Raw genomic sequence first — 23,014 nt, 5'->3', positions numbered from 1 at the left:
GATGTATCACTTTTTACAGAAAAGGACATGACTTCATAGTTTCACTTTATGCTGATTGGTCTTCCATAAATGGTCACAGTATATATGAGAAGAAGCACAGATTCAGAATGGTGAGCTTGGAAATGGGGCTCAGCTCTCTGTTCTTTGACTTTTTTCTTTGGGAGGTTCATTCTTTCACATTTAATGTTTTAGAAAAACACAAAATAATTATCCATGCATTCATGGAGAGCTAACAGGATTAGATATTGAAAGAACTTCCAAAGGTCATTGGTATTCAGTGGCATAAAAAAATCAGTTGGTTTAATTGAATTCATGCTGTGGTGATCTGCCACACAACTACAAAGACTGCCTTCAGATATAAGATTCAGGTGTTTTATGAGACAAATTTTGACATAACATTTTACCTACCAACCATAGCTTTTCTCTTATATCAGAATTATAACTCCTCCTTTGTTAGCTCTTTAATCTTAATTCTCCTGTTGTAGAACACCATAAGTGGTTATTTTTGCAGAAATATCAGGACTAGATGTCAGGTTAGGTTGGGAGTTTTAGAAGGTAGCAAACAGAGTATAGTTGTCTGTTTTACAGACTTTCAGTGGACATGCAACTAACCTACCTCCATGCAGCTAAAAGCAGGAAGACTGTAATGTAAATCTGTGTGTCTGATTCTGCTGTGAGAATGATGCCAAGATTTTTCTGAGCCTTAGCTTCCTCACTTTAAAAGTAAGACTTACAGTTTTGTAATTCAACTTACAAAATCAGTCAGACAGTAGTTGACTTGTAGTCAGTGCTTATTAAATGTTAGTATTTGTAAGAGACTGCATCATTGGATGATGGGAATGATGGGGATGATGGGCTCATCACATGGTCCTTTCCATCCTGTAGAGTAAACAAACACAATCATGAAGCACTGCAGGAGAGAACTCAAAGAATGGTCACCGTATGGGAGGGTCATCCAAGGGGAAGTCAGCAGGGAATGGCAGGAGAAGATGAAACTGGCCATAAGGTCTTCACCAGAAATGTGGTACATCTTCACCTCAAAACATTTGCTTGAGTCTACAAGCACATTAAGCCTTCTTCCTACTTAAAGATTTCAGTCCCTACCAACATGTTCTCAAAAGTAAGAAAAAACTCTTCCATCAATGAGAAGCCTAAGATCTGGCCTTCCCTATGAGGAGAGATACCAATATAGTGGTATGTAAAAAGTATTTTTCACCACTAAAATGTATGTACCTATTATAGTTTTTTCAAAATGAATTCCCATATATATTCTAATAAATTATATTAATTGGGTTGAAGTCTAGATATATTTGAAAGTTATTTCTTATCACTGCACTTTTCAAAAGAGAGATTGTCCATCCAACTATTTTGATAGCATCGATGACTGTCATATTCCTGCTTAGACAACTGTATTTATATTTAGGCAAGTTTTATATGTTAAGAATATTACAGTGTTTGTTGAGCTGGAAGGAATCTACTATACATGCATAGATATGGAAATCACAGATCATGGGACTCTAAAACTATGACTACTGGTCTCAGCTGGAATCATATGTAACATGGAGAAATGTTAAAGGGATCTTCTTAATCATAAGTATTAAAAATCAAGTAGTTACAGATCCAAGGGGAGCATTGTACTCCAAACCCTAATTCTTGCTGCTGTGGAGAACTTGCCTCATGCCCCATGAATGTGCCTTCCCCGTGTGACAGCAAATGCGTATTTTCCCCTTCTCCAGATGTGGACAGCATTGGGATACATCAACTCTCAGCTTAAGTAGGTCTTGACTAGCCTATAATATATATTCATGCTTTCATTTGGGGCTCCTCAGAATCTGAGGTTTAATATATTATTACTTTCTTTTTTATTTTCATGATGTTAAGCTATTATAAATCCATGGCAAATAAACTAGCCAGAGATTAATAACAATAGCAACAATATAGCAACAGCAGATGTAAAAAAATATGGCTGGTACCACCATAAACAGATGAAACTGAGCTCCAAAGAGTGCTTCACTATGCAGTCCATAAAAGACTGAATGCTGTCAGCTAGGTCACAGGAGGACAATCAAACTGACTTTCTGGGGCAGGTACAGCAACTCATTGATCAACTCTGTCACTTCAGCCACAGTAAGGGAAATGGACCTCTCTGCTACTACCCAGGCAGCAGGAAACAGAAAGCTAGTGAGAGGAGGAAGGAGGCATACTGTGTAGATAGGCAAGATTCCAGGTTGGCAAGACCCATAAGCAAAGCTCATTTTTTCCACTGGGGAGGCTCAGCATAATGGGTGCTTAACAGGCCAATGAACCAGGTAGCAGTAGCAAAGTAGCAAAGCCTTCCTGAGAGGCAAGGTACCCTAGATGCAATTAGAACACAGTATATGAAAAGATGATATATATATATATATATATATATATATATATATATATTCATTTAACATATGGATTTGTGTATATAATGCAATGTTTGGATGCATTATATAGGCATATCTATTACTGTATGATATGACTATTATTAGATACTAAGATGGGACTTCAGGGTTGGGGAAATATGGCTTAGTCATTAAAGGACTTGCTTAGCAACATGAGGACCTGAGTTTGAGCCCATGAAATTATATATAAAAAGCAGGGCAGGGTGACATAGACTTCTAATTCCAGTGCTGGGATGTGGGTACACAAAAATCCCTGAGGCCACCCAGCCCAGCTTGCTTGGCAGATTGGAGACCAATGAGAGATCTTGTTTCCAAAAACAAAGTGTACAGACCTCTGTCCCACACACACACACACACACACACACACACACACACACACACACACACACACACACACACACACGTAAAAATGCACTCTTGAACACACACATGGATACAAGTGCACACATAAATATATCCTGTTCAAAGAGATGATATCCACTGTAGGATTGCCTAAGTGGTAACCTTGAGGTAAGACAAAGCATGCAGGTTGGATTTTAAAGGCTAAAATTTTATAGGCAGTCTAGAAGGTCAGAGAGTATTTCAGAATCAATAGCACAGGAGCTGGCAAAGGCATATGTGTTGTGTACCGAGTTAGGAGTAGACCAGCATTGTTGGAGAGTTCATGCAGTAGACAGGCTGCAGGAAATAAAAAGAGAAGAGAAAGCTTGAATGTCATGTCAGAGCCTTGGAGTTTTTACATCAGACATTGAAAATGTGATCTATCTTAGGATGAGAAAACGGGGTTTAAAGTATCTGTTAAGGAACAAACAGAAAGCAAAAGTTGCTTAGAAGATCATTATGACAATATTGTCAATGGGATCAGAAACAAAATAAAATGAGTTTGCCACTCAATGTAGACCTGTGCTTCTTATCCTGGAATAATTGCTCTCTGTAAAATAAAGAATCCAACTGAGAAAGCCTGACTTAGGTATATAATTCAGCACTTATAGGAACTTTCAAATTGATACCAATGCTGCTGGTCCATGAGTTGTGCAAACTTACAGGCAGTCCCAGACACTCCATTCTTGTTAGATTAGCCATGTAGTGTTTCAGTAAGCATATCTATATCAGAAAATACAGACTGCCTCCACTACAATACATATTCACTATGACAGATAACTGTTTACATTAGAAATGAAGGCTATGTAGTGCTAGAAGAATTAAGAAGTACAGAAATGTCAGAAAACAAAACCTAAGTGAGTAAAATTTCCCTGAAAGCAACAACAGTATATTAATAAAGATGTGGACAAGGGACAAAACTGGCTCTAAGGATAGAAGAGACAGACTCCAGTCCTAACCCATGTGGGGATGTGAGGACCCAGCAAATAGTCCTACATAGGAGTCTTATGAAGGGATGTCCTGTCCTGGGTTCACCCCTTGAAAGCATCTGAGGCTCTTGCTCACACTGAGAGTCAGCGTATGGTCTGCAGCATCCTACTGCTTCACTCCCTTGAGGTCTTTTATCCAGGTAGCACTCCCTGGTACTACCCCCTTCTCCGTGTGTGTTTCCCAGAAACCTATCCTCTGGCAGATGTGCTCATTTCTGGATATGAAATCATAGAAATCACTCTTGTTCAAGCTGCCTCTTCACAGGCTTGTTCCTGAAAGAAGATAAGTCCCTCACTACTTGGTTTGCCCTTTGGGTTCTGTTTGGGGAATTTTATTAGTAGGTGTTGCGGTACCATCTGTGAAAAACCAGCCAGCAAATATCAGGGTCATCCTTGTAGGAGTGAGGTCACCTTGTCAGCTGTTGTGTCTTGTCTTCTGGGTCTTTACTCACTTCTTACTTCTTATGTTACATGAAGCTACTGAAGCTGCAGTCTCTTCCAATGTCTCCATGATCCACCTGCTGTTGTAGGGGACTGCCATTACAGGATGCACTCTTTAAAACAGAGAGATATAGAGCATGTGGATTATCAGCAGATCAAGCCAAAAATGAAGACACAGAAAAATCAGGAAGGATAGAAGGTCATCAAGAGCGGCCTCCAGACTTAGAAATATAAGTAGGAAATGACCAAATATGCTTTCAGCTGGGAGACCTGAAGACTGATAATACATCTGGAGGAAAGGGACCCAAAGCAGGGCTATTTAAATTTACAGTGAGAAATTTAACAAGAAAAGAGGAAAGGGGAAAGGAAGTTGATAATACATGCTTCCACATAAATTTATGATACACTGAAACTGAATCAAAACAGGGTGCGAATCTTGGCTGCACATACAGACACTTTACCACACGTGGCTGCAAGATGATCCTGTGCTTAGCTGCCATGCAGATTTCCAGGTGCTTGGGAAATAGCTTGAAACAGACAAAAAGGGGTGACTGCAAGACAGAAACAGAAAAGATGAATGACACTGATTGAATTACCAGGCGCATAGGCATAGTCAGCACAGGGAACCTCACCTATCACTGAGGGCTACTGACAATGAAGATGGTATGGAAACAATATATTCTCTAGCAAGAAACAGCCTGGGTAGGGTGTTGCTTGTCAAAACAGGATTCAGGCTTCGAGGCAAGGCCAGGCCTGAAAGGTTAGCAAGCACCTGCAGAAGGGCAGCATCCATGGTGTGATCTTCTGCAGGGGCTTGTCAGAGAAGAACCTGTGGAGTCACTGTGAGACAGCCTTGAAAGAGAGAACCTGATCATCTGAGAACACTGACTCCTACAGCAGAGATGGAGTCCTCCTTCAGATACCCACTCCTCCATGTTATGTAGTGAGTGTAGGAAAAGTAATGAACTGAATACAGAGAATGAATGGGTAATCTACTGGCTAGTGCTCCCTGGAAGTGAGGTCCTCCTCTCACTCATCTCTGCACATGAGTTCTCATGGGACAGAAATGCTTATTAAACATTTTCTGAATTAATTAATAGTGGAAATTTAAGGGAAAACTGCCTGTGGAGTTATGCCAGATGCAGGCTCAGCACTTCTGAGACTCAGGAATTCCCAAAGGCTCTGCCTTCCAGAAATCAATTTGCAGTCTGGGTATCTTGCTCTCCTAGTCTTTCTTTAGGGTATAGTAAACCCCTCAGCAAAGGGTAGGGATACGCCTACGTTTCAAAGTGGTGCTTTCTCTCCTCTAAACTCTGAATGTGAAATGAAAGGATTTGACAGCAAGTGTTAGGGCACTGTATGGCTTCGCAGTTTAGAACATGGGCTGAAGGGCCAGATGGGCAGATTGCAAAATTCAGAAGGCCACTTCCTAATTGAGTATATTCTTCAGCTAGTTACTAAATGTCCTTCTCCTTAAATTTCCCAATTTGTAACCCAGGATAATGATAATTCTTGCCTAGATGAGGTTGTAGGGTAATGAACTACATAAACTCTGCAAAGCATTTAAGAAGCTGTGGTACTGTATAGTGTGTGTGTGTGAGTGTGTGTGTGTGTGAGTGTGTGTGTGTGTGTGTGTGTGTGAGTGAGTGTGTGTGTGTGTGTGTGTGTGTGTGTGTGTGTGTGTGTGTAAAATAGAGAGAGAGAGGTAGAAAAAGAAAAAGAGTGTCCAGACTCTAAACAAGGTAGTCAGTAAATTAGAAACTATTATTTCCCATATAAGTCAGTTTCCTGAGAAAGTTAAATAAAATTAGATACCAGTAAATGGCTTGTCATAGAGTAGCTAGAGATGTATGCTTTGAGTGTGTGTCAAGTGAGAACCCAGTGACAGAGGAAGCCAGCCATGTGAGGGTTTGGAGCAAAATGTCACATTCAAGAGGATGGAGGAATGGGGCTGTATGAGCAACACACAGAGATGGAACTTTTAGAGGTGAGGTGAAAGTAAGCCATAGACTTACTATGCAGGGTAACAGCTTTTGCTTTGATTCGGTTTTGAGTGTGTGTGTGTGTGTGTGTGTGTGTGTGTGTGTGTGCTAGTAGAGGTCAAAGGTTGGTGTGGCATATCATCCTGAATAACTTTCCACTTTATTTCCTGAGGCAGCTTCTCTTCAGAGCCTGAAGCTCACCAGTTGGGTTTACCTAAGTAGCCAATTATCTTGGGGACTTCTTGGTCTCTGCTTCCCTATGGCTGGGATAAAGACATGCCACTAAGCCTACTGGGCTATATGTGGGTGTGAAGGATTTCCATTGTATTCTTGACTATCAGCCCACATGGCAAGTACTTTACCCAATATGTTCCCAATCCTGAGTTCTACTATTTTAATGCAATGAGGTGCCATTGGAAATGTTGGACCAGGGAAAGACCTGATGTGACTTGGAATTTTTAAGAACTCGCACTGGTTCTGTGATACAAGAAAATACGTCCTAGAGCAGAAGCAGGGTACATTATTTCAGGATATTGGCCACTTTGGAAACCAGATCACAGATAGTTCATGAGAACTGACAGAGAGGCTTGGAAACAGAAAGAATGTGATGTCTGACTGGTACTAGAGTAGAACTAATCAGACCTTTTAAAGAATCCATTTGCACTGGGCAGTGGTGGCACAAGGCTTTAATCCTAGAACTCAGGAGGCAGAGGCTGGCAGATCTCTGTGCGTTCAAGGCCAGCCTGGTCTATAAAGCTACATAGAGAAACCCTGTCGCAAAAAATCAAAAACCAAACAAAACAAGAATCCATTAGCATCTTTAGTATCTGATATTTGATGTAACTGAGGTATAAGGTCAAAAAAACCAATTGCAAGCAATGTCTGCCCTAGCCCTGTTGTATCCATGCTGCCTGCAGACACATTCATCAAAGCCCAACACCACACTTCCGTGAAGGCGCCTCAGTATATGCAGACTTTAATGAAGAGTTTTTCTACATACAGAAGCATGGGCAAAAGCAAAAGACTTGAAAGAAGTATGGGAAACCCAGAAACCAACAACAAATGCAATCCATTGCCACCCAGAGCCTGTACAGAAAGGAGAGGAAGAACATCAGCAAGACCCAGTGGAAGCTGGCACCTTTTGGGATTCAGTTGAAAGGAAATGCAATCACAGTGGGGATTGCTGCTGTATCCTCAAAGCCAGAGGAAGACAGTAGAATCATGTCTCCCTCTGACACACATCTCCAGTTACTGCCTTCTGCTAACTGAATGCAACGAGAGGCCTGACTGTCTACAAGGGTGTGGTCTGTCATCCAAAGTGTTGCTCTTGCAGGGCCATAGTCAGAGCATGCAAAAGATGGTGATGAACTTGTTAAGAAGGTGAAGTATGCAGAGAACAGAAGGACTGAAACCTGAAAATGTCACAGGAGGGAGACAGTAGCTCTATACTAGCTTCAGGGATTTAATATATTTTCAGCTCAGAGACGTTCCAGTGCAAACTATTTCTTGCAACCAACAACAAATACACACTCTGAAAATGATGGTCAGTTGTTTTCTTTCTTCCATCCCTTACAGGGAAGTTAAGGGAACATGACTACAGAGAGTGATTTCATATCCTATTGTTTCTAAAAAGAAGCAGACACTTCTTCATTTTTAGATGTTTGCTGCTAAGGACTGGAGGGAAACACACAGGGACAACACGAAATAACTAACACAGGAAGTGATAAAACTCAGTGCTGATTGCCATGGCACTTAAATGTCCCTGACACTAAATGGAAATCCCTATGCACATGTGGAATCTGGTTTGCTGTTTGGGGCATTTGTGTTCGTTTATTCATTTTGCAATAGTCCTTTGTAGCTTAAGCTTGCCAGTACTCCATAGGTAGCCAAGAATGTTCTTCCTGCTTCTACCTTTCGAATTCTGGGATTTTGAGCTTGTTCCAACTCCTCTGGTTTTCTCTTCAGCTTCAATCTCTTCTATGTCTCTTCTACTTCATCTGAAATTATGCAAGCACACCATCCTTTAAGCATAAGCTAATCATGTCCGCATGCTTTGAGGTGAGAGTTTAACCAAGAGACATACATGTCTCCTGACCACAAAACTAAAACAACTGTCATGTTAGGGAGAAAGTTTTCATGATTTTCTGGAGTCTTAGCCCTCTTACCTGTATCTCCATTCTGTCTTATTCCATGTTCAGACCCTCCCCAATACTACACTTCTATGGACCTGCAGTTCATAGCTTCTCCGGAACTCCTGGCTTCCCCTAGAAGAGGATTCAGTGTTGTTCTCATGCCCTGCCTCCACAGTGCTTTCTTATCATCTCAGAACTCTGGAGCCTTGTGCACAATAAATCAGTGGCATTTTAAGCTCTCCCTGTGGCCTTGATTACTATGCGTCTTGTTGCAGCTTTGCTGTGCTGATAACGTTTATGACTTCACCTAAATTCTTAATGCGCTGTCTCAGTGCAAAGAAATGGGATTTTTTATGAAAATGTAACTTTTAGCTTAGCCCACCAGACAATTGACAATATGCTGTGCAAGGAATGAAATAGCCTCCAAATGTCACATTCCCTCAAATTTAGCTCTGAGATAGTCTAGGGCCCTGATTATACCCCCAATGAAGACAGATCATGTCTGCTTTGACTATCCATGCATTCTCTATAGCCCATCACTGTGCCCATCATCAAATTAGGGCTTACTAAATATTTTTGTACTGCTAAATAGCACATCATTTTTCAAATGGTTTTCGAAGCACTACTTCCCCTGTGTCATTTTATGTGCACATGCTAATACACACACACACACACACACACACACACACACACACCAAAGAGAGAGAGAGAGAGAGAGAGAGAGAGAGAGAGAAAGAGAGAGAGAGTACATTCACACATGAATGATTCCTGTGCAACTTAAAGTCACATGTAGCTCAAAAGAAAGCAAAAAACTGTCCTCAAGACAACAAAGTTTAGATTTGGCAATGATCCCAGGAATGCACCTGTTCTCTGACCACATAGCTCGTCATCTATTGATCCTAGGTCGTGAGAGCTATTCTCTATCTGCTTTCTCTCCATCACTATGGACCTTGCTCAGGTCTCTTGCACTGCTGCCTTTATTCATCAAGCTTCAATTAGGAATGTTGTGTGACTTGTCCAAGGCAGACATGAACAAATCTATCCATCCAGATAGGACACTGATGACAGGCCAACAAATGATTTCACTCAAGCCTAGATTAATGAACCAATAAGTTTAGTGGAGTAACTTACAGGAGCAGAGCTGACTCTTAGGTGGATCTCCAAAACTCCTACCCAGCAAGGACAAGGACTCACAAATGCTGCATGCTGGAGCTCTCTACACAATGTCCAGGCAGCTTCCCCCGAAGAGTCTCTTCTTTAAATGCCCATACATCTAATCTTCAGAGAAGACGCTAGACTCTTGTAACTTCAGTGAGCTCCCAGAATCCTCCCACCTCTTCTAGGGGCAATGTTTCAACTCAGAGAAAATAGTTGCTGCACATCAGTATGCAAACTGCTTTCCTGAGAATGCTGATGACATACTTATGTGAGACATTCCTGGGAATATCCAAAACATCTTTGTCTCCTTGTATTGTGGTATAAAGCTTACCAATGTCATCCGACCCCCATGCTACTCCAAGGCCAAATCTAGGCAGTTCCACCCAACCCTACCAAAGGTATCATCATCCCCTGCATGATAGTTATAATTTCATATTTTTAGTTATATATTTAGTTTATATTTAGAGCATTCAGATCTTGAAGAGCACTGAGTCTTACAGTCTATTTCCCACATGTGTCTGTTACTCCAATCAGAAACACTGACTAGTTTTTGGTTTTTGTTTGTTTTGTTTTGTTTTGCTGTTATTGTTGCTGTTGCTGTTTTTGTTGTTGTTCCTTTTTTATTCATCTTGATTTGTCAGAATAAGTGTTGCTTAGAAGAAAAGAAGAATACAAAAGTGAAGAGAAAATGAACAAATTGATATATTGAAAGCAAAATTCTTTTCAAAAAATATATGCTCAGAACTTGAGATAAAATGCAACTTGATTCCTGAATCCAAGATGCCTGAGGGTTCTTCATGACCTTCTTCAAACATCAGCCAGTTACAGCCACACACCCACTGGTTTTAAAGGAAGTACAGACCTCCTCTGCAGGGCAGCTCAGCTGATGAACAGCAGTGGTGGTTTAAATCTATCAACACTCGTATTGTGAAGACACTGATGTACATACTGGAGATGAAGGCATATGGTACTATTTTAAGAAGAAAGAAGTCAAGCCTGGTGGCAAAGCCTGTAATCCTAATTACATGGAAAGCTTAAACCAGGAATATGATAAATTGAATGTTCAAGACCAAATTGGATTATAGAGTGAGTTCCAGGCTATCTTGGGCAACATAAAGAGACCCTGACTCAAAATTTAAAAATAATAAAAAGACTCCCTAGAGAGAGTCATTTTTCTTCAAGGATATAGCACCCTAGCACATTGTTTTGCCCCAATGAATGACCTTACAACAGTGTACATATTGGTATCACTAGAATTCAGAGATTGTTAAAGTCACGGGATGGTAGTGGTGTGTGGAGAGATGTCACAGTGTTAGAACACTGAATATTCTTTCAGAAAATACCTGTTTAGTATCCACCGCCTACCTTGGACCCCACAACCATCTGTAACTTTGATCCCAGGGGATCTCATGCCCTCTTATGACCTCTGTGGGCACTGCACCTATATGGTGCACATACGTACAAGGAAAAGGCTGCACAGAGTATTAACTACAGGCTCCTGTGCATTGGAGAAAGCCGCTGTTCTATCTCAGACCTCCATGTGGACACTGCTAACCACCCTTCCAACTCTAAGATGCTCATTACATCTCAGACCGGCTTCAACAAAGTAACTGCTAATATTTGTAGGCTCCTTATGTAAGATCTTAAAGAATTTCCCCTGGAAACCTGCAGGTTTTCAGTCTTTGCCATTTATTAATGTAAATTATTTTCCTGTATGCCTTTGATACGCTATTGTATCTTGTTTGTAACAGGGCTTCCTGTAGGAGAAAATTGTACATCTTTCCCATGAAGATACATTTTAATAAAGCATAAAACTCTGAACCCTCAACTGTTCATAGTTATATAGGGAATACTTAAAATCCACTTCACCAGGCAGAGGCTCCATAGCAGTGCTTTGCATGTATCTTGTTGCCCAGGGGAACAGCCCACACAGGCTAAGATCTGCATAGTCAGGGAGGTTGCTGAGTTTGAAACTTTAACCCTCTTCTTATTGTGTAACTCTTCTGGCATATAAAAACAGTTTTGTGTATAGATTTGAGATAAAGATCAAAAAAGTCTTCATGCTTTCAGTGAAAGGTGTTTGCTCATTTGAAAGGCAAAATAACCAGAAGTTACTTGGGCAGAATCCATATTGATTCAGGTGACAGTGAACAAAAAAAGAAAAGCAGGAAGAGATTTCAGATTCAAAAATATCTACATAAAGAAATTGGTAGAGATTTGGGAGCTTGGCCAGAACACCTGATATTAATATTTAAACTTGTCTCTGAATAGGTAAAAGCCCATGAGAGAATATACCTTAATAAGAACTGTGAAGTTTAAGGATGGTAGACAGCCAGGGCTGTGAAATATCATCCATGGTTCCCCCTCCTTCACTCATCCACATGCTTCTTTCTATGGGGAAGAAAAAAAAGAGAGAGAGTATCCTGGAGTAGGAAAAGCCAGAATATGTATGTAAAAATGGAAGCCATTACCTTTGGGCAAACATGTGGAACTATGTGAGGCAGATAAGTCATGCTTAGATCCAGAAATCTGACAGAGGATTCCCATAATTCAGGGAAGTTGTTGCACTCATTATTTTAGGGTTTTACCACAAAGGGTACTAAAATAGACTAAAATTGAGTGGGAAAGAGCAGAGGGTGGAACCCAATAGAGACTGCAGGCAGCTCTTGTTGCCTGTGCCACCAGAATTCTGCAAACGCAGATGGTTGGTCTCAATTGCTAATTTCACTGGATGGAGAGCTGCCTAGGAAGGAAGTTAAGCTCAATTCTGGGTATGTCTGACATCTTACTGAAGATAAATACATGAAATACTTATATGCCATTGAAAAAGAAAGAATCTTATTTTTCTGAGGCGTGAAATACATGGGAGGAAACAAAAGCTCTGTTTCTACCAAGCTCATTAAAACTTGTCCTAGGGCAATCAAGGGTCTCTCCACATTTTTATTAACTTCTCTAGGGGCTCTGGTATGAACATGCTCAACACACATGTGCAGGTGTTTCAGTGAAGCTCAAGATTCCAGTAGGAACCTTACAGAATGTACATTCATCAGAGCAGAAATACGTGAAAGCCAAAAGAAGAAAATAAATGACTCCAATTTATAATACCAAAGCATTGTGCAGCTTTCTGAAAAGCCACCAGAGCCACAAGAAGGGCACCACTCTGCTTTGAGCACTGCAGCCTCTGAAAGGCAAGTGCAAATTTTCCAAGCTAAATATTTCTTTTCCTCCCTCAAAGTAAAATTAAATTTCACTTTAATTTTAATTGAAGTTACTGCCTCAAGAATGATAAAAATTTATTACTTTGTGAAAGTTGTTGCTGCTGGTGGCGGGTACCTGGGAGAGGAGTGGAGTCATTGCATAAAAACCAGTCAGAGTTTAGGCTTGATTTTCTCCATATTTCTAAAAAAATATGATTTATTAATGTTTGCATAATGCACCCACCACATTCTAGATAGCTATTTTTAAAACCGCCTAAGAAGATTATTTAAGGAATTATTGAATCAATGCTCAACAAAAAATGAACCAGGGTGCATACTTTCCAGAATTTTAACCAAAATATAAGTTGGGCACTTTCAATCTTCTTTTTCTGATTTAGCCCAATCTAGTCCCAAAGTTATTCTTCTTTGCTTATCCTCATGGTCCCTGGAGGGAGACAGTATTCTTTGTTTGAAACACTGATATAGATTATTTCCCAGAGGAAGCAAAGAAGGTTGCAGTACAAGCATTGCACCCTGACTTAATAGTGTGGGAAGTGACCTAAAGGCTGAGTTCATTCAACCTCCTGTAAGAATCTCTATAGTCCTCTTTACTCCCAAGTAGTCCCATGGTGCATGTCCTTCGGGATCATCTAGACTGGGAGAGCAAAGCCACATATGCGTTCTTTTCACAAGCAAGAATTCTTCCAGTATACCTCGAGGTATCATAAGCATCACTCAGCAGACTCTCTTGCTGGATAAATCACTTTGTGGTGACATTTTAACAGCAGCAACACTGCCATCAACTTATTGTCTCAAAGCACCATGCTCAAGTGTCATGATTTATATTGATGCATTAATAATTGTCAATGTCCCATGAACTAAGGCGGGATTGGGGTCAGAACTATGTTCTCTTTATATATTTTATGTGTCTCTTAATGAAAAAGCTGCAAAAGATCTGGGTTGATTCTGTCCTATGCACAGCACCCCCAATTCCCTACATTCACCATTTCATTATTTTTCTATTTTCAATTCTTTGTTTCCAGCATGGGAAACTTTTTCCTATAAGCCCAAATACTATTTTATTATATTTGAATTAACATTTGTCTCTACCGACTTAATCTTCTATGCTAGAATTAAAGGCATCCTTTAACTTTTGTTATTTAATTAAAGTTCATAGAAATAAATCATAAATACTTTTAAAATAATGTCATAAATATTCCATTTCAAATAAATTAAAATTCAAGATTCTGGAGCTATGTTACCTAGCAATGAAGTCTTATTCTTCCACAGTTTAGCGTAGTACATTACTGAAATGTATCAATCTATACTAAGAGGATAATGAAAATATCTAGAGTACAGGGAGTGTGGAGCTCTACATGGCTCATACACTTCCTGCCTTAGCTTCTGTTTTCTTACTGTGAGAAGACACCAGGACCAAGGCAATCTTATTTAAAAGATTATTTAAGTGCTGCCTTTCTTACAGTTTTAGGTTATTCCATGATCAACATGGCAGAAAGCAGATAGGGGGGTGATACAGAAGTCTCTGAGAGCTTTGCGTCCTTATCTGAAGGCAGCAGTCAGATGGAGACGAGGGAAGGAGAGAAAGATAGGAGAGAGAGAGAGAGAGAGAGAGAGAGAGAGAGAGAGAGAGAGAGAGAGAGAGACTAGATCTGACATGTGCTTTTGAAACCACAAAACACATCCCCAGTGACACACTTCCTGCAACAAAGCCACATTTCATATCTTGCCCAAGTGGCTCTACTGACTGACTAGGAACCAAGCATTCAAACATATAAGCTTATGGGGCCCGTTCCTGTTCAACCCACCATAGTATTCACAGGCTTGTAGCCACAATAATGCAAAATTCATTTAGTTCAGCTTCAAAAGTTTCCATAATCTATAACAATCTCAACACAGTTTAAAAGTCTAGTCTCTTCTGAGACTTAAGGCAATCTCTTAAGTGTAACCCTTAAAAAGGAAAAATAAAAAAGCAGATCACATATTTCCGAAGTACAATGGAACAGAATATATATTACTATTCCAAAAGAGAGGAAAGTGGGCATAGTGAGGAAATACTGGACCAAAGTAAAACTGAACACCAGCAGGGAAAACTCTCTGCAGCTCTGTCTGATGTCCAAAGGCTTAGATGACTCTTCACTTCCAGCTTTGCTGACTGCAACACACTTCTCTCTCTTTGGCTGACTCTACATTCTGTCTGAAGCTCTCCTAAGCAAGTATTCCACAACTCTAACACCTACAAATTCTTGGAGTCTTTAAGGCAATCCAGGATTCATCTGCACAGCTTCACATGATGGGCTCTCTGGGTTTACATGCAAGGACTTCCCTGTCATATACATTGTCTCAGCAGTTTTCCTTAACTCTATAAAAAGAAATCCTCAAGTCCTTCCCTGTGTCCTTCTTGACTCTAAGACCAGAATCACAAGGCTGAACCTGCTAAGTTCTTTTGCTTGAGGCTGTTAGAACCTTGCCCCTCATTGAATTACATTTGCATAAAATTCCTTTATTGATGGTTTCCCTTGCTACTTAAACTTTAATTCATTTGTATAAGTTGGAAGCTTAGCAGAGTGGGGTCTTACCTTGAGGATACCACCCCCTTTATTCAATTTTAAATCAGGCCTTCCTTTACACTGTGTATCTCTTTGAGCACAAGATTTGGTTCCAATATTAAATTCATGGGTGCTGCTTTTCTCCCCAAACTGTATACTTTGTATTTCTTTGCCCTGCTTCATTGTAGATCTGCATAATAGTGGCCAATAATAACCACATAATACAGCCCATAACAGGCTGTCTTGAAATTTTACCTGCTAGCACCATTAATCTACCACTCTTCAATTTAACCTCTAGGAGAATTTTAGGACATAAGCTAAAAGCAGCCACATTGTTTGGCAAAATATCACAAGAATAGATTTTAGGCCATTTGCTAATATTATTCCACTCTGAAACCTCTTGAGTCAGGCTTGCATAGTCCACTTAACCCTCAGCTCTACTTTTTTCCGTGTTGCTACTAGGAAAGTTCATTAAGACTTCATTAAGGTGTTCAACCACTTTTTTTTTAAAACTACAAAGTCCCAAAGTCTTCCATATTCCACCAAACATCAGCATAGCCAGGCTTGTTACATTAATACCACACTCCTGGTACCAACTTCTGTCCTAATTACTGTTCTATTGCTATGGGGGGGATATCACAAACAAGGTAACACACAAAAGGAAAGGATATAATTGGATGATTGTTTATAGTTTTAGAAGTTAGTCCATGATCATAATGGCAGGAAGCAGAAAGGCATTGTGTTAAAACAGGAGCTGAAGCTTCAGATTCTAACATAGAGGCAGCAGGCAGAGAGACCAACTGGGCCTCCTGTGGGATTTGAACCCTGAAAACTCACCTCCAGAGATACACCATCTCCAACAAGGCCACACCTCCTCCAACAACGTCACACCTCCTAATACTTCTCATACAGTACTACTAAGAGGAAACCAAGTATTAAAACATATGAGCCTCTCCTTTGTTGCTTAGATTGTTAGATGGTGTCATCCTTGTAGATCTCCGGACATTTCCTTAGTGCATGATTTCTCTTTAAACCTATAATGGCGCTCTCTATTATGGTATCTCTTATCTTGCTCTTTTCTATAATTCCACCACTCAACCTTCCTGCTCCCTCATGTCCTCCTTACCCTTTCTTATTCTCCTAGCTCCCTCTACCTTCCCCCCATGCTCCTAATTTGCTCAGGAGACCTTGTTCCTTTCCCCATGTATGTCTCTCTTAGGGTCCTCCTTGTTTCCTAGCTTCTCTGGCAGAGTGGATTCTAGGCTGGTAATCCTTTGCTCTATGACTAAAATCCATATATGAGTGAGTACATACCATGTTTGTCTTTTTGTAACTGGGTTACCTCTCTCAGAATGGTTTCTTCTATTTCCATCTGTTTGCCTGCAAATTTCAAGATTCCATTGCTTTTCTTTCTGCCAAGTAGTACTCCATTGTATAAATGTACCACAGTTTCTCTATCCATTCTTCAGTTGAGGGGCACCTAGGCTGCTTCCAGCATCTGGCTTTTACAAATAATTCTTCTATGAACATAGTTAAACAGATGTGCTTGTTGTATGAATGTGCTTCTTTTGGGCATATGCCTAAGAGTGGAATTGCTGAATCTTGTGGTAGACTGATTCCCATTTTCCTGAGGAATCACCATACTGATTTCCAAAGTGCCTGTATGAGTTGGCACTCCCACTAGCAGTGGAGAAGTGTTCCTCTTTCTCCACCTCCTCTCCAGATGAAACTCTCATTGGTGTAAATGCCCTCCCCTGAAAATGAGATTGATGACTAACTTATATGACATCCTAGAGCATTCATCCAGCAGCTGATGGAAGTAAAAGCAGACATCCACAGCTGAACACTTAACTGAACCGGAATCCAGTTGCAGAGAGGGAGGAGTGATGAGCAAATGGGTCAAGACCAGGCTGGTGACACCCACAGAAACAACTGACCTGAACAAGGGAGAGCTCATGGTCCCCAGACTCATAGCTGGGAAACCAGTATGGGATTGATTCAGGCCCCATGAATGTGGGTGTCAGTGAGGAAGCCTCAGAAATCTATGGGGCCTCTTGTAGTAGATCAGTACTTATCCCTAGAATAGGAATGGACTTTGGGAGCCCATTCCACATAGAGGGATACTCCCTCAGCCTAGACATATGGGGAAGAGCCTAGGCCCTATCCCAAAGGATATGACAGACTCTGAAGAATCCCCTGGAAGGCCTCACCCTCCCTGGGGAACAGAAATTGTATGGGATAGGTAGGGTGTTAGTGGAGGCAGGGGAGGAGGAGAGGGAGAGGGACCTGGGATTGACATGTAAAACAATCTTGTTTCTTATTTAAATAAGGAAATGGAAAAAAAAAACAGAAGCCAACAGGGACCATTTTCATCCAAAGCATCACACCAAAAGAACACTGAACAGTGCAAAATGCATTGAGTAGCTCTGCCCCTTCATCACTGGGCATTCTTATTCTATACCTAGCTTCACTGAATCACATAAAGGAATTTTCAGCATCTATAATCATGTATGCAAGGTTACTGGTATTCCTAAAATTTCTTCCATATTGAAAGTTGTTTTAAGAAATGCTTTTATTCCATTTATCTAATAATATGGGTAGAAAGAGCCTAGATATCCATCAACAATTTAATGAATGGATAAATGAAATGCTATGTATATACAAAGTACAATTTTATTCACTTGTAACCAGAATGATTTTGCATAATTTTGGTATTAACAGAACTTGGTCAAATTCCCAATCATAAACATATTGGGTCATTTCATATGCAGAAAACATAGGGATGGAGCCTGTGGCTTGAGAAAAGGTGGGAAGATAATGAGAAGCCATGAGATGTAGAAAGAATGAGGAAATAATTGTATGAACACCATAAGAACATGCCCCACATAACACATAATAAAATACTAACAATCACTGTGTCTTAAACCTCCTTTTATTTGTAATAAAATCAGGTAGTTGTATGTAAATGGTGGCAGACATATGTTAGTGTCAACATTTTATAGAAAAAAATGAACTATGTAACAATGTTCTATGTATAATATAAATATAGTAATAATCAACACATTGTTCTCATTACTCTCCAGCACAAATACAGACATCTTCCTTCCAACGTCTTTTCTTGTGTAGTATGATAGATAATTGACTGACATATAGATAGCTAGATTGTAGATAGATGGATAGATAGGTAGATAGATGATAGATAGATAGATAGATAGATAGATAGATAGATATATCTCCAGATAGATGAATGACAGCTGATAGACAGGTAGTAGATATTGGACTGTGAGACAAAATTATGTTAATATAGGATAATGTGGTTTATGCCAAAATGGCTCAGAAAATACCTCACTAAATGAGTTTTATGATCTACTACTGTACTATAACACCCAATTTTGAAATAAGTAAATTTGATCTTGTGTTTTCTTGATTCTGATTAAAGATATATTGGTTTAGATATTATTTTGAAAATGTACATTGAAAGAAGAAGTTTCATAAGGAGGAAGAGGATGCAAAATCCAAAAAACCTATACAGCAAAGAAACACAACAAAGCAGAAAACAAGTGGAAAGGTAGACAAAGTAAATGCACCATCCTTAATCTGAAGCTAGGACCAAGCAACCCAGTTGTTTGTCATTAGCACCACTATGAGGAGTGATGGAACAATTAGAAAAACAAATAGGAAACTCGTATGTTAATGTATTATTTGTTAATGTATCTGCTCTATTAGAATGTCAGAGAAAATCTAGTGACATTGTTAAAAATACATTTTGTATATATTTGTGCAATACAAATGAGTAAGTGATAAAATTTTTATGTGAGGCTCTTTATAAGTCAATGTCCTATCAATTTTCACTGCCACATTAACTATGCCAACATTAGCAGCTTGAGCAATGAGTCATTGATACCTCACAGTTTCTGTGTGTCAGGGACCTAGGGGCAGCAGAAGTGTCTGCTTCAGAACTCTTAGGAGTTTGCTATCTAGAATATTATTGTACTGTAGTATGTGAATTCTTCATGATGGCCTCCAAGGTGGCTTGTGCCCCTTCTTATCAGCAGGGGGCTGAAGCTCTTACCCAAAAGCCACACTGATGCTGTTTGAGTGACCTTGCAATGTGGATGCTGTTTTCCTATGAGAGTGACCAACAGGAGTATGAAGGGAACCAATTGTGATTGGACACCATTCCTGAGCCCACATCCCGTCAATTTCATCAAATTGTGCCAACCAACCAGAGAACTCAAATAAATACTAATAAAACAAAAGAGAACTTATAAGGACAATTAGAAACAAAGATCACCCAGAACAATTTGGAGTATTTAATCATAGTAATGCTTGATGTGGGCAAATGCTGTGAAATAGAAGGTTACAGAGTAGGTCAGGGAAAATCAAGAACATGAAAACTACCTCCTATAAATGTTTTTAAAAGCAAGTATTTTAAATGTCTGCCCAATTAGCAACATCAAAAATCTCCAAATCAGAATATAGTAGAAGGGGAAAAACAGCAGTAGTCCAAATCCCTGAAAAATCACAGAGTCTTCTCTGACTGATTGTGGCAATAAGAGGATAGGGGGTAGACATGCAAAGGAGAGCCAGAGCAGACACTGGAAACTGAGAGAACATAAAGATCCAGAAAAAAATAATTTATAAAGGAAGAAAGAGTCTCCACTTTAGATCCCTGAATGTGGTGGAAGGGAAAGAGAGGAGGGCCTCATGCCTCTGCCCCCATGAGAGAAGGAGCATGTGATGGTCTCTAGGAAAAACAAAACTCTAGAAAATTAAAAACAATAACAATAGAAATTTAAAAGGAGATTCTGCTTGGAGCCCATGAGGCAGGTGGTTGGGTAACTGGAAGGTAATTAGGGCCTGGGAAGAAACCATTCCTGAAACAGGCCATGTCAGCAAATTGCTCAACCAGAGGGAGCAGGGAAATTGCCACCGTTTCATACCTAATTCAGGGGCACCACAACTTCCACCAACTATTAAGTCTACAGATCACATGAACAAGAAAGTTGAGAAGAATCTCAAACCTGTTATAGACTCAAAGACAAATGAACTCAAACATGAACTGTGGATCACTGGCCCACCAGTAAGCTGTGTCCTGGTGGAAGCAAACTACCCAGCAGCAAAGATAAACACAAGCTGTGGTATGCCTCTCCTCCTGTCCCTGAGCCTCTGCCATTGAAAACTATGCATTTGATAATGTAGTCATCCAGCCCAGTTAACCAGAGAGCAAACTGGGGCTGAGTACCAGGCACTAAACACCAAGGACTGGGAAACACAAACACAGGCCTGACTCCCAAGCAAGAAGTAACTTCTGGAATAACTTATATAGAATTACAGGGAGAAATATCACATTAACAATTGGGAAGTGGCAAATGACAATTGACAGAGTAAAATAAAATATATTCATTCCTCAGCAAGGGGCAAATACAAGCTGGAGATGATATAACTGTTCTTATTCTACGGTCTCTGATAATTTAATTTTTAATTTTCTTTGATATTTTAGTGGTTATTCATATTCTGGGTTTTACCTTCCCTGAGTAGACTATTGTGACAGTTCATTCTCGGCCCCTAGGACAACTTCTAATGCCTCCAACTCACAGGCTTTTCCTCTCATTCTATCATTTTCCCCTCCCTGGATTTTATTCTCTTAATAATTAACACCTTAAGTTTGAAACATCACAGCTACATTTATACTAGCTCTGTCTTCTCACCTTATCAGGGTACAATTGACACACACAAGTACTTTTTTCTATGCTTCCATATTAAGGTGTTAATATGAGAAGGATAGATTTATGTTAACTTTGCACATAATATTCAAGGGGAGGATAAACCTGGACTGAGAAAATGTCTCCATAAGAATGGACAGCAGGGCAGCCTGTAGATTTTATACTGTAAAGTGTGCAGTGTAGAACATTTTCTCAATTAGTGCTTGATGGGAGAGGACCCAGCCCATTGTAAGTGGTGCCATCCAGGAGCTGGTGGTCCTGGACTCTAAGAAAGTCAGCTGAGCAAGGCAGGTGAAGCAAGCCAACAAGCAGTACTCCTCCACAGACTTTTCATCAGCTCCAGCCTTCAGGTTCCTGCCCTGTTTGAGTTCCTGTTCTGACATCCTTCAGTAGTGGGCTATAATGTGGAAGAGTAAGCCCAATAAACCATTTTCTCCCCAACTTGCTTTTTGCTCATGGTGATTCATTGCAGCAATAGTTAACCTGACAAAGACATTGTTTGTCAAGATGTTTCTGTTTCTGCTTCCTGATTTCTCCTGGCTAAGACTGCATACAAAAACAAAAACAAAATAAAAATGCCCTTATAAAATGAAACACTTAAAAGAAATGGGAAAACATGGAGGGGGAAGATAACCTGGACAGAACATCATGTCTGACAGATGCTCTAACTACACTAGAGAGGCAAAAGGGGTTACAAGGAAGTGTTGCAATACAACACTTTCCAAAGCACACACTCCTTCTTAACTGATTCCATGTAAGAAGAGAAGTGGAGTGCCAGAGAAAGCTAGCTTTCAGAATCCTGCTGTTAACTGGCTCCTTATTGGGTTCACAAACTATAGAATGGAATGATGCAGTAGAACAAGTACACAGACAAGAATGTGGGCAAAATCCACAAGATATTCAGCAATGTGAGACAGTAAGTCTGAATAATGGGGATATTATTCAGCAAGGAAACTAAAACTGTGAAATAGAATCAAACACAAATTCTGGAAATGAATCCACCAAAAGACAGATCAAAAGGCATTACCAACAGAAAAGATCAAATGAAAAAATAAAAACAATACTGGGTATAGAAGACAAAGGTACAGTAATCAATAAAGAAAAAAAGTGATTACTTTTTTCAACATGACAACAAATCAGCATGACTAAAATGTCCTATCAATAAAATTGCTGTTCTTTGGAAAATGGATAGTGGAACCAGAGATCATCATGTAAAATGAGATGAACCAGGCTCCGGAAAATGCATGGCACTTTTCTCTCAAATGTAGATATAGAATATATACATAAAAAAGCTAATTGAAACTCAAATATGTGATGAATCCAAGGTGTTTCAGTGAGTGCTCACCTGTGCATGCAAATTTGATTTCATCTTTAGTAAGTAGTAAATTTATATGCTTGCCAAAATACTACTACTACTACTACTACTACTACTACTAATAATAATAATAATAATAATAATAATAATAATAATTAATAATAAAGTGACACACTGGAAGACATATGTCACACAATTTCAAATTTATGTGTAACCTAGAAATGATGAACTTATGGGAGCAGAGAGCAGATTTGTGACTATTAGGCTTCAATGTGGGTCTTTTAACAATGGGGAAATGATTGGTTTAAGGATATAAAACTGCAGTTGGACAAGAGGCATGGACTCTGTGTTGTCTTGAGGTCTACTGAGAGCATGATAAATATGGTTGATAACAATATGCTATACTTTAAAAGTTGTGAGATAGTATACTTTAAGTGTTCTCAAAACAAAAATGATGAATATGTGTGATATAACATGTTAATTGGTTTAATTTAGCCATGCCATTGTGAACATATTGTATTATGTATGATAACTGTGCATGACTTTATTTATGAGCTAAATAAATAAACTGAAAAGAAAAGAAATAAATACCTGTGTGGGGAGGGATGACTAGAGGGGAAAGGGAGTAATTTCTGCAGAGGAATAGATCTAGCAAAATGGATTATAAAGGGAAATGGGGTGTAGACAAATAATAACA

This window comes from Cricetulus griseus, chromosome 4 (assembly GCF_003668045.3).
Source record: "Cricetulus griseus strain 17A/GY chromosome 4, alternate assembly CriGri-PICRH-1.0, whole genome shotgun sequence".
Lineage (NCBI taxonomy): Eukaryota > Metazoa > Chordata > Mammalia > Rodentia > Cricetidae > Cricetulus > Cricetulus griseus.
Note: the sequence above shows the minus strand (reverse complement) of the source record.